Here is a 12,581-nt window from a genome sequence, read left to right on the forward strand (position 1 = left end):
TTCACCACAAACACCGCAATGTGCCACTATGGGACATGTTGGAGGAAGTCACCTGGTTTCCCTGCAGCTGTGTGGCTCCGGAACCGAACCACCAAGCCCCCAGAAGCCCCCAGGAGCCCCCAGGAGCCCCCAGAAGCCCCCAGGAGCCCCCAGGAGCCCCCAGGAGCCCCCAGAAGCCCCCAGAAGCCCTTCCTTCTTACCTGGCTACGTCCATCTGACCGCAGCCCTGCAGTCCTTCACAGCCAAACACAAGTCACACTCTTGATGTGGAGATTGACTCTGAGAGCACATCTTCAAAACACGTCTGATAGAAGCATAGATAAAGTCTAATGATTGGAATGAAGTGTAACCAGGAGACTCCCTGAGCTCTCCATAGCACAAGTCATCGATCCGGTATTAAGTTACTGTGAAACTACAGCTTCTCTCAACTTTATTATGCTTTATTTAAATGTTAAAACACTTAGGTGATGCGTGTTGTTCAGTTTTAATTATTAATCTATTCACTGTCCCAGAAGTTTGATCAGTCAATGTGTTCTGTTTTATTTCAGATTTAATTCAGAAAAAAGTAAAAGTCAAGGCATTTTCAATTTTTATAAACATTAATCAACATGTTGCCTTTTAAAATCAAATAAATATATCAGCAGTAAACATTTAAAATGTTCTTTTGTATTTTCAGTATGGAATAAGTGAAAAATATAAATACATTTTGGAAGAATTCATAATTAACAAAGCAGAGATTCTTCAACTTTAGACTTTGTATTTATTCTTAACTTAGACAATCAAACACATTTTAAAACTCTTCACATAAAGTTAAGATGCTGTTTTAAATCATAAGAATGCAAATAATTACAAATCTCACAAACCATATTTACATGCTTTTCTTTCATTTGAGGACTGTGATGCATCTCGTGATAGTTTAGACAGGAATGATGGAATACTGCCAAAGTGATGGGAAGAAGGATTTACCAAAATAAAATCATCTTGCTTTTCTTCATCCGTCAGTAAATGTTTGGGAATGCTGAGCAGTGTTCTTCTCTCGTTCTTCTCTCATTCTTCTCTCGTTCTTCTCTCGTTCTTCTCTCGTTCTTCTCTCGTTCTTCTCTCGTTCTTCTCTCGTTCTTCTCTCGTTCTTCTCTCGTTCTTCTCTCGTTCTTCTCTCATTCTTCTCTCGTTCTTCTCTCGTTCTTCTCTCATTCTTCTCTCGTTCTTCTCTCGTTCTTCTCTCGTTCTTCTCATTCTTCTCTCGTTCTTCTCATTCTTCTCTTGTTCTTCTCTCGTTCTTCTCTTGTTCTTCTCTCGTTCTTCTCTCGTTCTTCTCTCGTTCTTCTCTCGTTCTTCTCTCGTTCTTCTCATTCTTCTCTCGTTCTTCTCATTCTTCTCTCGTTCTTCTCTCGTTCTTCTCATTTTTCTCTCGTTCTTCTCATTCTTCTCTTGTTCTTCTCATTCTTCTCTCGTTCTTCTCTCGTTCTTCTCTCGTTCTTCTCATTCTTCTCTCGTTCTTCTCTCGTTCTTCTCTCGTTCTTCTCTCGTTCTTCTCATTCTTCTCTCGTTCTTCTCTCGTTCTTCTCTCATTCTTCTCTCGTTCTTCTCTCGTTCTTCTCTCGTTCTTCTCTCGTTCTTCTCTCGTTCTCTCGTTCTTCTCTCGTTCTTCTCTCGTTCTTCTCTCGTTCTTCTCGTTCTTCTCTTGTTCTTCTCTCGTTCTTCTCTCGTTCTTCTCTCATTCTTCTCTCGTTCTTCTCTCGTTCTTCTCTTGTTCTCTTGTTCTTCTCTCGTTCTTCTCTCATTCTTCTCTCGTTCTTCTCTTGTTCTTCTCTCGTTCTCTCGTTCTCTCGTTCTTCTCTCGTTCTTCTCTCGTTCTTCTCGTTCTTCTCTCGTTCTTCTCGTTCTTCTCTCGTTCTTCTCGTTCTTCTCTCGTTCTTCTCTTGTTCTTCTCTCGTTCTTCTCTCGTTCTTCTCTCATTCTTCTCTCGTTCTTCTCTCGTTCTTCTCTTGTTCTCTTGTTCTTCTCTCGTTCTTCTCTCATTCTTCTCTCGTTCTTCTCTTGTTCTTCTCTCGTTCTCTCGTTCTCTCGTTCTTCTCTCGTTCTTCTCTCTTCTTCTCTTGTTGTTCTCTCGTTCTTCTCTTGTTCTTCTCTTGTTCTTCTCTCGTTCTTCTCTTGTTCTTCTCTCATTCTTCTCTCGTTCTTCTCTCGTTCTTCTCTCGTTCTTCTCTTGTTCTTCTCTTGTTCTCTCGTTCTTCTCTCATTCTTCTTGTTCTTCTCTTGTTCTTCTCTCGTTCTTCTCTTGTTCTCTCATTCTTCTTGTTCTTCTCTTGTTCTTCTCTTGTTCTTCTCTTGTTGTTCTCTCGTTCTTCTCTTGTTGTTCTCTCGTTCTTCTCTCGTTCTTCTCTTGTTCTTCTCTCGTTCTTCTCTTGTTCTCTCATTCTTCTCTTGTTCTTCTCTTGTTCTTCTCTCGTTCTTCTCTCTTTCTTCTCTTGTTCTTCTCTTGTTCTTCTCTTGTTGTTCTCTCGTTCTTCTCTCGTTCTTCTCTTGTTCTCTCATTCTTCTCTTGTTCTTCTCTTGTTCTTCTCTTGTTCTTCTCTCGTTCTTCTCTCGTTCTTCTCTTGTTCTCTCGTTCTTCTCTTGTTCTTGTTGGATTTTCAGTTTCATAACAAACAGAAGTATTCTGTGACTGAAGGTCTAGAAAAGTGGAGAACTTTTCACTGTTTTCCAACATTTGTTTTCATACCGTGTTTTAAGGTGAGTTTGAGGTTCAGACATGCTGCTGCCATGTGAAGTGTGAAGTGTGTTTCAGCTCTGTATCCTGCTGGTGTCTGGAGATCTTAGGGAGAATCTCTCTGAATGGGAGCAGGTGTTGCTCTAAGATCAGCTTTGATTGGATCTCATACACCACCTTTACACATACCCGGGTATTTAAAGAAACAGATATTTACACAGAAATGCAGCTACGACTCACCATGAGGGAAGCACCGATCCACGCTTTTTCACTTCTGATCCGATCCCGATACCTGAAGGCAAGATATCTAAATTCAGGTCTGGGGATCCGATCGGTAGTAAAGAAACGTGGATCGGTTCTTCACTAGTTGTTCTGCACATCAGCTGAAGATGTTCAATCTGCAGAGATAAAGACAGAAGATTTCTGGAACCTGTGTTCAATCATGCTTACTTATATTTATGTATTGAGGTAGAAAATGTGTGTTGGATTGTTTCAAAGTCTTTTTAGTTGATAGTGTGAAGTTCTTCCTCGGGTCAAGGCGACATTACATTTGTCCCAGAACGTGTCATGACTAAAGATCCCAGCTCACGGCTGTAGAACAGGCAGTCCGGACAGGAATGAGACTGAAGAGAAGAGTTCATTCCAGGAATGTGAAGAATCCAGAGTTTCTCCTGAGACCTCGGTCTCTGCCTTCCTGCTTCTGTGATAAGACCTTGTTAGAGACAGACGTCCTCCAGACACAACTTGTCCATGACCGTGAGCATCCATCCAGCTGAGCTTCATGGAAACCTCACTGAGACGCTCCGGATCCCAAGTCTGGAAACTCTATGGAAATGACTGGAATATTAAGGAAAAATTTCCAAATGACATTTTTTGTTAAACTCGACAGGAATGAAACATTCAGTGGAGAATAAGAAAATGTTAACAAAAATTCCAAATATCAGAAATTACTTAGATATATGAGAATTATAATGAAACAATTAAAGGTCAAAAAGTCTAAATCTGCTTAAATTCATGGTACTAAAAAAGACAAATAAATAAATATTCAGACGGAGTGGAAATCAAGAATAAAGAAAGAAAACAACAAAACTTGAAGTGGAAAAAAAGGAGATTTTTCTTTGGGATGCAATGAAAATTCAAAATGTGCAAAAGTAGAGAAGAGACAAAATGTTGATAATAATACATGGAAGTTTTTAATTAATAGTAATTTCTGTCCTAATACACCAGTTAGATTCCAAATAAACCAAAATGAATGAATGACACGTCTCATCGCAAAATCCACAAGTGAACAAATCCTCCAGATTCACCACATTCCTGACAGATTAATGATAGAAAGTGATGATAAGCAACGGAGCAGAGCAGCCCGCCTCGGAGCAGCCTGCCGCAGAGCAGCCCGCCTCGGAGCAGCCTGCCGCAGAGCAGCCCGCCTCGGAGCAGCCCGCCTCAGAGAGCAGCCCGCCGCGGAGCAGCCCGCCGCGGAGCAGCCCGCCGCGGGGCAGCCCGCCACAGAGCAGCCCGCCTCGGAGCAGCCCGCCTCAGAGAGCAGCCCGCCGCGGAGCAGCCCGCCTCGGAGAGCAGCCCGCCGCGGAGCAGCCCGCCTCAGAGAGCAGCCCGCCGCGGAGCAGCCCGCCGCGGGGCAGCCCGCCGTGGGGCAGCCCGCCACAGAGCAGCCCGCCGCAGAGCAGCCCGCCGCAGAGCAGCCCGCCGCGGAGCAGCTTTGCTTATTAGTTCACAACACCGCTGAACAATACTGCTGACGGTGCATAACGACTGGTAGTGATCCTCCATGTTTCCTGCTCTGACTTGTAACTCATGAGAAAAGGTGGAGACTGTCGGTGACGGAGTGACGCCTCCACCCTGAATCCTAGAATTCAGCTCAAAGTGCTGATCCTGGTCAGGAACTGAGGTTCCTGCCAAACTTGTGGTGGTTCTGTGTGTGAACGCTCCTTTAACAGCTCCTCTACCGGTTCCTGTCTTTTCTCCTCCTGACTTCAAACTTCATCCACCAGATTAATGATTATTTTAATGACCTCAGCATCAGCAGAAGGTTCCTCAGCTTTGACCAAGAGAGCAGCGATGCTGCTGCTGCTCTCTTGTACCAATGCTGACAGAGCGTAGACCCAGAGCGTAGAGCCAGAGCGTAGACCCAGAGCGTAGACCCAGAGGGCTTGTATCACCTCATGTGCTCTGTTTTGAGACTGTGGGCCTTTGGAGGCTCGTTGGTATTAAAGCTGCTGCATGCAGAGAGTTGAAGTGCTGATCCACTCTGCTGACCGCTCTGGTCTGCTGCAGATCAAGTCTGGGTTACGTAATTACGTCAGATGTGTTCAGACTCCGGCTATGGTGTAGGATGAGGTCCAAACAAGGTGGAGCAGCGCTTTTTTTCCCCATAAATTACAATTTATTTCACATTGAGGTGCAGTCAATGGGCCGGTGCGGGCCGCCTATTGAGGACCCCTGGTTTACAGGCTGAGAACTACTCCTAATATCATTATCAACAGGACTCAATCACAAGTAATAGAATCAACACATCTTCATAGAAGTTACACCGTTCTGTCCATATCATCACATTTAACTAATCATCTCATGTGAATGCCCAGAAGATGGTTACTGCTTCCTAGATGTCTTTGCAGAAGGTGTTGGGTTGTTGTCCAGGTCTGGGAAGCGGGTGGTTTCTGTGGCAGTGAGCACCACCTGCTCACTCTGGTTGGCTGCGTTGAGCAGGTGGAGAAGGAAACGAAGCTGAAGCTGGTGATTCAGGAGAGTCTTTGCAGCGTATTGGTTGTTCCCTTTCAGACCTGAGGAGCTGGTCGCTTGAGCCCCGTTTCCACCGCACAGAGAGTGCAGGGATGGGACGGAGCGGTATGGAGCAGCAAGGCAAAGCGTAACCAGAGCCAATCTGCTGCGTTTCCTCCACAGGAAGTGGGTTCAAATGTGGGCGGGGCTAAGAGCTCCGCAGAGCTGTGACGTTGCAACAGTAATCTCAGCCGGGCAGCAGATCTGGACCTTATGAATCCTCTGTTGTTGTTGTTGTTGTTTACATCCTGCACTTTGCACTAGTTGTTTTGTTAACTTTTCTTTGCAGCCACCGAGCTGCAGCTGTAACTTCCGTGTTGGTTCTGAGAGAGAGAACGCCGCCCGGTGAAGTGACATCGGAGTCACTCCGGTGTCACAAAGACGGTCGGCTCCAGTGTCGCGCCGCCGGATGTGACAGCCTCAACTTCCACGTTGGAGCAGAGATCACGGACGCCATGTGAGGACAGAACCGGCCCGGGGCCCGGAGCAGCGCCGCCGTCCCGGAGCACCGTGTGTGGACGCAGTCCGAGTCCAATCGTTGGGTTGCATCAGGGAGCACCGGCCAGTGACGTGAGGAGTGGACTCTGGAGCATCGGTTCCGCCCGCAGCGTCTGCTCCAGAGTCCCGCTCTCCGTCCTGCCTCGCTCTGCTCTTCAGAGAGGTTACTGCCAGAAAATCCCAAATTGTTGTGGTGGAAACCTGAACCGTACCGGACCATACCACTCCATTCCTGCACTTTGTGTGCGGTGGAAACGGGGCTTTGGTCTGTGATGGCTTTTCCTGCTTGTTGAGGGAAAAGCAGAACAAGGTTCTGTGAGCAGTAGTTCCCCAGGTCTCTCTCCTGGAGAACTGGTTGGATGCTTCCCCACACGAGGAGATCAGACGCTGGGTGCTGGCCTCTGGTTCCAGGGTCAGGAGAGGAGTTGAGGCCTTCAGGTGCAGGCCTCTGGTGTTAGCAGGATGAGCGGCTCACTGTAGCTCACCTCCTCTGTTGAAGAGCAGGAGCAAAGAAGGAGGAAGATGATCTCTTCAAAGGCTTTGATATGATGGTCGGCCCAAGCCGATCCCTGAGTGGCTGAGAGCGTGGGGCAGTCAGTGTCCCCTGAGGAATGGATTTCTGAAAGCGCTGGAGGACAGAAATAAACTGCTGTTGAAAAGTTTAAACGCCGCATCACAGACGCGTGGCTGCTGTGAGGGGGCGTGGCCTGCAAGTTCGGCAGCTTCTTCGACACGCCCCCTCACAACAGGCCACGCCCCCTCACAGCAGCCACACATCTGAAGCGGCATCTTAACTTTTCAACTGCAGTTTATTTCTGTCCTCCAGCGCTTTCAGAAATCCATTCCTCTGAACTGTTCCAGTAATAAAAGAGAGTTCTGTCCGAGCGCCATGTTGGTCTGGTTTTAACTACAGGAGCTGAGTGATGCGTTCAGGTGCATCACGTAAGCCTGCACTCCGATATTTAAACGAGCTGCGGCGCTCATACAGTAGCGACGTTACAAGATAAAGATGATTAAAATATGACTGATAGTCATCAGAGAGCTGGAACACATGAGCAGCACACGACAGAGCAGCAGGTTCAGCAGAGCAGCTCCTACACAGTTCAACAGAGCAGCAGGTTCAGCAGAGCAGCAGGTTCAGCAGAGCAGCTCCTATACAGTTCAGCAGAGCAGCAGGTTCAGCAGAGCAGCTCCTATACAGTTCAGCAGAGCAGCAGGTTCAGCAGAGCAGCTCCTACACAGTTCAGCAAAGCAGAAGGTTCAGCAGAGCAGCTCCTACACAGTTCAGCAGAGCAACAGGTTCAACAGAGCAGCTCCTACACAGTTCAGCAAAGCAGAAGGTTCAGCAGAGCAGCTCCTACACAGTTCAGCAGAGCAACAGGTTCAACAGAGCAGCAGGTTCAGCAGAGCAGCTCCTATACAGTTCAGCAGAGCAGCAGGTTCAGCAGAGCAGCTCCTACACAGTTCAGCAAAGCAGAAGGTTCAGCAGAGCAGCTCCTACACAGTTCAGCAGAGCAACAGGTTCAACAGAGCAGCTCCTACACAGTTCAGCAAAGCAGAAGGTTCAGCAGAGCAGCTCCTACACAGTTCAGCAGAGCAACAGGTTCAACAGAGCAGCTCCTACACAGTTCAGCAAAGCAGAAGGTTCAGCAGAGCAGCTCCTACACAGTTCAGCAGAGCAACAGGTTCAACAGAGCAGCTCCTACACAGTTCAGCAAAGCAGAAGGTTCAGCAGAGCAGCTCCTACACAGTTCAGCAGAGCAACAGGTTCAACAGAGCAGCTCCTACACAGTTCAGCAGAGCAGCTCCTACACAGTTCAGCAAAGCAGAAGGTTCAGCAGAGCAGCTCCTACACAGTTCAGCAGAGCAGCAGGTTCAGCAGAGCAGCTCCTACACAGTTCAGCAGAGCAGCAGGTTCAGCAGAGCAGCTCCTACACAGTTCAGCAGGACGGCTGGAACAGATGAAACTAATTGTTCAGCCAGAACCAGCTGGATGAAGGAAGTGATGTCGCTCTGTACGGCAGGACCCCGAACTGCTCTACCTCCTTCTTGTTCCTATGGAGGCTGAATCAGCCGGAGCCCCTCCCATGTGTGCTGATGTAACTTCAGTGCACACATTGCTAACAACATACCAACGTGTTTGAGAGCTCCGTCACTGGACGGCTCTGACACCGTCTCTGGCTTCTGTAGCTCCTAAACTGGACAGGAGTCATTTCAGTGGAAGTCCCCCACGTCTGAGGACTGAGGAGTGCATCACTGATCTGAGTGCCGATGCTGGAGTGGAGCCTCCGCTCTCCCAGAGCTGAACAGAGAGCAGAGCTGACCCACATAACTGGGCTGTGCAGCAGGCAGCGCTGTGGCTTCCAGCCCTCAAGTTAATTTTAGTGCCTTCATGCTGTGCTTCACTGCACAAAGGTAAAGAGGTTTGGTTGTGAATGCTGCTCATCCTCAGATGAAGCTCCACACCACTGTGAATGCTGGATTTCCTGGTCTGCGGCCTCAGTGTTGTTGGGAATGTGGCAGCGTTTCAGGACCGCCTCCTGGGGAATTCAGAGTTTTAAAGTAGAAGTTTGACGCCTGCCTGGAGCTTTTAGAGGATTAAAAAATATGAAACAAACATTTCATGTAACGTTTGACTGTCGGGCTTGTTTCAAATGTGAATGCTATTTCCTGCTTATTTCACACTTTAATTCTGTTTTACTATTTAACAGCCACGAGAAACACAAACGTTAAAGAGAGAAATCAAGGCTTAATTACACAGAATGAGAAGGTGTGAATGCAGAAGAAAACCGGGGGTCCGCCCTAATGCTCACCACCTAATGCTCACCACCTAATGCTCACGCCCTAATGCTTGCCACCTAATGCTCACCACCTAATGCTCACCACCTAATGCTCACTAATGCTCACAACCTAATGCTCACGCCCTAATGCTCACCACCTAATGCTCACCACCTAATGCTCACTAATGCTCACCACCTAATGCTCACCACCTAATGCTCATCACCTAATGCTCACAACCTAATGCTCACGCCCTAATGCTCACCACCTAATGCTCATGCCCCTAATGCCCTAACGCCCTAATACTCCACCTAATGCTCACCACCTAATGCTCACCACCTAATGCTCACCACCTAATGCTCACCACCCAATGCTCACCACCTAATGCTCACCACCTAATGCTCACTAATGCTCACCACCTAATGCTCACCACCTAATGCTTGCTCACTAATGCTCACCACCCAATGCTCACCACCTAATTCTCACCACCTAATGCTCACCACCTAATGCTCACCACCCAATGCTCACCACCTAATTCTCACCACCTAATGCTCACCACCTAATGCTCACCACCTAATTCTCACCACCTAATTCTCACCACCTAATGCTCACCACCCAATGCTCACCACCTAATTCTCACCACCTAATTCTCACCACCTAATGCTCACCACCTAATGCTCACCACCTAATGCTCACCACCTAATGCTCACCACCCAATGCTCACCACCTAATTCTCACCACCTAATGCTCACCACCTAATGCTCACCACCTAATGCTCACCACCTAATGCTCACCACCTAATTCTCACCACCTAATGCTCACCACCCAATGCTCACCACCTAATGCTCACCACCTAATGCTCACCACCCAATGCTCACCACCTAATTCTCACCACCTAATTCTCACCACCTAATGCTCACCACCTAATGCTCACCACCTAATGCTCACCACCTAATGCTCACCACCTAATTCTCACCACCTAATGCTCACCACCCAATGCTCACCACCTAATGCTCACCACCTAATGCTCACCACCCAATGCTCACCACCTAATTCTCACCACCTAATTCTCACCACCTAATGCTCACCACCCAATGCTCACCACCTAATGCTCACCACCTAATGCTCACCACCCAATGCTCACCACCTAATGCTCACCACCTAATTCTCACCACCTAATGCTCACCACCTAATGCTCACCACCTAATGCTCACCACCTAATTCTCACCACCCAATGCTCACCACCCAATGCTCACCACCCAATGCTCACCACCTAATGCTCACCACCTAATGCTCACCACCCAATGCTCACCACCTAATGCTTGCTCACTAATGCTCACCACCTAATGCTCACCACCTAATGCTCACCACCCAATGCTCACCACCTAATGCTCACCACCTAATGCTCACCACCCAATGCTCACCACCTAATGCTTGCTCACTAATGCTCACCACCTAATGCTCACCACCTAATGCTCACCACCCAATGCTCACCACCTAATGCTCACCACCCAATGCTCACCACCCAATGCTCACCACCCAATGCTCACCACCTAATGCTCACCACCTAATGCTCACCACCTAATGCTGACCATGCCGGGCTGTCTTTGGGAGGTTTGAGGCCTTGACTTGGGGCCGTTCTCCGGGGGGGTCAGACCAGCCGGTGCTCTACTCCCTATGGAACTCCATGACATACTGGAGCAGGTTCATGTCAACACATGTAAATGTAAAAGTGTTTTGAGTACTTCAATATATGTGTGATGTATTATTTATAGTAATAATAATTTATTATTGTTTTATTTTCCTGACAGATACGATTCAAACTAGCTTCTTTTAATCCCAAACACAACCGCTGGTGCCAATGCTGAGCTCGAACTGTGTCAGAATAGAAATGAGAGGATGAGCTGTTTTCCTGGACACGTCTCTGCTAAAGGTCCCGCAGCAGAGACGGACTCGTCCTTAACTGACTCTTTCCACTGTCAAACTAAAGCTGTCCAATATGTGCTGGAACGGGGCGGGACATAGGCCGGGGCCATAATCCCAAAATCTACCCATACCGAATTACCGGCATATCAGGGAATAATGTTTTATTGACGGTCTTGCAACTTTATTTTGGAGGATGAGGTTTGATGGGCCTTGTTCATGTCACTGTGGAGAAACCCGGTGTTTTCAGGTGCAGTACACACCTGAGCCCCGCTGCTCATGAGTTCATGCGCTGGACTCTTTTTCCAGTACGCTCTTTATAATATCCATATTTACAATTTATTCATAAGAGATTGTATTTTTAATACTTTGTGTTTGCAGGACATTTAAGTTATTTTATACTTTGAAATAGATTCAGTCATTCTTATTTCAAGTAATCTGTTCAATAAATCTCACCAACTAAAAGTACTTAATTTGTATTTTGTTCATTAATTTTCAGACACTGTAGTTTTACTTTCCTTTAAAGTGGCACTCAATGGGTCCAGGGGAGTCACACTATCAATATTACTATCGATAAACACTGGTGGAGCAGCGGGTCTATTTATCGTTATGGAGGTGAACTGATCAATATGCCGGGATATTGATTTGAGGCCATATCGCCCAGCCCAGCAGGACAAAAGTTGTGGATGTCACCAAAAGAAACGTAAACTACGGTTAGGAGTTGTTGTCACCCTCTGGTGGGGTACCCACCACGGGTTCCATAAGGAGGAGCAACGACGCAGCCGTCTGCTGATTGGTGGAGACCATCGTCTCTCTGGACCAGCCTGCACTCTTTAAATAGCTTATCAGCCGTAAACCCTCCTGTTGTTGTTTACATACGCTGCTTTGTGCACGCTGCTTTGTGCACTCTGCTTTGTGCACGCTGGTTTGTGCACGCTGCTTTGTGCACTCTGCTTTGTGCACGCTGCTTTGTGCACTCTGCTTTGTGCACGCTGGTTTGTGCACGCTGGTTTGTGCATGCTGGTTTGTGCACGCTGCTTTGTGCACGCTGCTTTGTGCACTCTGCTTTGTGCACGCTGGTTTGTGCATGCTGGTTTGTGCACGCTGCTTTGTGCATGCTGGTTTGTGCACTCTGCTTTGTGCACGCTGGTTTGTGCATGCTGGTTTGTGCACGCTGGTGGTTTTGTGAACAGGCTTTATTGAAATGCCTACGTGACACAACACGAGGTTCAGACGCTCCTTTCCCTTACTAGAGATGCGGTGGGAGCTGCTGTTCAGAATGAGAAGGCTTTGCGAGCTGTGTCCCAGACAATGGAGGCCCACAGCTTTACTCAGATGGACGCCTGAGCTGCAGCTGCATCTTCGGCGTTGGTCCCGGGGCTACTGTTGTGTAATGATGTAACATACCTGCGTCATTCACAACCACGCCTACATTTTAAGCAGACTCTGTGGTTGGACAGAGTGGTGTCCAGCACGTTGCCTTACCACCGTCCCACTCTGGGACATACTGTGCAGTGGCACCAAGGCTTAAATGGAGGGGGACAGGGAATGCTGGTGCACCTAATGAAGTGCTTCTGGGGTCAGTGGAGGTGCTGCACTGCTTCATTGTTTTCCTGGATGTGAAGTTCCCACAGCCACACGACAAACCCTGAATGAAACCTTCCCTGGACACAGTTTGTCCAGCGAAGGTGCCGACAGGCGGGCAGTGGTCGTCCTGCCATGCTTCAGGAGTGAACTGCTGTCACAGGGGGTAAAGGGTGCTCAGTCAGGATTCTCACTCCTCTCACTCCTCTCACTCCTCGCTCTCCTCGCTCTCAGAGCCAACAGGACACACTGGCTCTGCAGCGTATCGTGAACATGAACAGAATGTGTG

At 47.9% G+C, this 12,581-nt stretch overlaps 1 protein-coding gene across 2 annotated transcripts in view; it reads left to right on the forward strand.

Moving 5' to 3' along the window:
• Positions 1–12,581, forward strand: part of ankrd6b (ankyrin repeat domain 6b) — a gene marked incomplete at its 5' end in the record, with an annotated part of 68,640 nt that overhangs the window by 293 nt on the left and 55,766 nt on the right. The window lies entirely within an intron of this gene.

This window comes from Lipophrys pholis (assembly GCF_963383615.2).
Source record: "Lipophrys pholis genome assembly, chromosome: 21".
NCBI lineage: Eukaryota > Metazoa > Chordata > Actinopteri > Blenniiformes > Blenniidae > Lipophrys > Lipophrys pholis.